Source organism: Mus caroli, chromosome 8, assembly GCF_900094665.2.
Source record: "Mus caroli chromosome 8, CAROLI_EIJ_v1.1, whole genome shotgun sequence".
Classification (NCBI taxonomy): Eukaryota; Metazoa; Chordata; class Mammalia; order Rodentia; family Muridae; genus Mus; species Mus caroli.
Genome location: NC_034577.1, coordinates 17313795 through 17316225, shown reverse-complemented (window position 1 = coordinate 17316225; position 2431 = coordinate 17313795).

Genomic DNA, 2431 nt, shown 5'->3' with positions numbered 1-2431 from the left:
CGTTTGTGAAGCCGGACTGGCCCTGGGCCTTGCTTTTCCCTGTCTGAAGGTCCCATCAGAATCCCCGCTTGAGTGTGAGCCCACTGAGGACATTCAGTGTACGAAGCTGCTTTCCATTGTCTGTACCTATNGTCTACAGCCCCCAGATAGACAGATAGCTCCCAGTNTGCACTTAAAACAAAAACAAACAAACAAAAAAAGTGTCTTGAACCTCTGAATAAAATGAATACATAGGAGGGCAGGCTGTGTTGACCAGGAGTAGGCCACAGTTTAAACCACAGCAGCTGAAGGAGCACAGAGTAAGCACAGATTATTCTTAAATCGTTTCAATGTGTCCACTAAGTCATTTTACTGAATACATAAAAGGCAGGTGTGTTGTTTTTAAGTTACAGCTTAGGGAGCAACTTGCCTCTGTGTTGTGCTTGGAGGGAAAAGGAGGCCGGCTTCCTTCAGTCTGCACGGCTCTCCCCTGAAGTCCTATTTCTAAGAACTTGGGCTTCACTTACTTATTTTCTATCTTTTGGCTAGTGTTATTTTGCTGCGGTCAGGACTTGTTTTTGCTGCCGAGTAGAGTTTCTCTGTGGTTTCCTCGTGGGGTTGAACTGTGCTGTGTGCAATCAGATGTTTCCTACCAGGATCTGGATGAGTGTCCTACACCCTGCTGTGGCGGGTACACACTTTGCAGGTCACTTTCACAGGCTCTGGGGGTGGGGATTCCAAGTTTTCTTGGGTCACAGGGAATTATGTATATCGGACCCTGAGCGTGTTTAAGTTAGTGAGTGCAGCTTAACCCCTCGAGCACAACATAGTTGTTTTTTCTAGGAGGCTGTGTTGGGAGTATAGGATCAGCAGACCTAGGCATCATGGGTACTGCTAAGCCTCACCAACCCCACCCAGTGATTGTCAGCAGAGGTTGTGCAGGGAAACTTAATAGCTGCTCGCTCTGTGTGTGGTCCATGTTAAAGTCTTAATAAAGCTTTACCAGTCCTGGGGACTCTGTCTGGTTACTGAGACTACCCTTCACTAAGTAGAAGGCACTCATTTGGGACAACTGAAACTGTGGGTAGAGTGTGAGTCTCCAGCTACCCTGGGAGATGGGTCATTTAGTGCTGTTTGTAAGGGTGGTGGCCGCTAAGGTCTAGAGGAATCTAATAGTTTCTCCAGGTTGTAAAAGGCAAAGCCATTAAAGCCCCAGGTGCCCATGCCAGTCCCTTTCCTGTGTCCACACGGGCAGGGGATGGAGCTGCCAGTTCCCAAGTGTCTCTTGTAGAGGTTTTTCTGAGGGAGATGGGCATCTTACTTACTTTTCCATTGCTGGGACAAAACACCTCGACCAAGGCAACTCATTAAAGAAGGTGTTTAATTGGGCTTACAGTTCCACACTGTTAGAGTCCGTGATGCCGGAGCAAAGGCAAGATGGCAGGTACAGCTGAGAGCTCACCACTTGACCCACCAGCAGGGGGCAGAGAGCAGAGTGGGAATGACATGGGCTTTTGAACCTCAGGATCCACCCCTCATCGACACACCTCCTCCCATGAGACCACACTTTCTAATCCTTTTCAACTGGACCAAGAATCCAAACACATGAGCCTATAAAGAGTGCGTCTCATTCCAAGCACCAGGTGGAGTCTGATGCTGCCAGTTGATACGCGTAGTCACTGATAACTCTTTCTAAACCAATTTTCTAGACATCTATAGCGGGACTTTCTGGACCTGCCAGAGGTTAAATGACGTAGGGACTTACTAATTTCTAGTATAGCTTAGGCCTTTAGCTTGGGCTATCTCCCATCTAGCTCATCCAACTTAATCTTATTATCCTAGCCCACGTCACACCATGTGATTAGTTCTTTGCCGCGCTCTCCGTCCCAGTTTGTCCAACCACCTTCTCGGTACCTACAACTACTTCCTTATCTGGTGGCGAATCCCTGCCTCTGATTCTTTTCCCAGAGACCCTCTCTCAGCCTGCCTTCCCTTTCCTGCCTAGCTACTGGCTATCAGATCTTTATTAAGCCAATCAATGGGTGAGGAAGGAAGGGTATTAACAAAGTACGGAGACAGATGATGATACCACCTAAGGATACCACCACCAAAATCAGGCCAGCTCTCAGCTGGTACAGTGATCAGCAATTGTATATACAGAGTCAGCTTTCACACCGTGCACCCCAACAGATGTCTGTTCACTACCTGGAAGTGTGTTGTGCTTGTTAAGGGCTCAGTTTTGGGGCTGGAGAGATGNCTCAGCGGTAAAGAGCACTGGCTGTTCTCCCAGAGGATCAGGGTTCAATTCCCAGCACCCACGTGGAAGCTCACGTCTGTAACTCCAGTTCCAGAGACTGCAACTGCTTCACACAGCCAAAACACCAATGAACATTTTATNTTTTAAAGTTCAGTTTCTGTTTCTCTTAGACATTGCATTTGTATGTCTCTATTG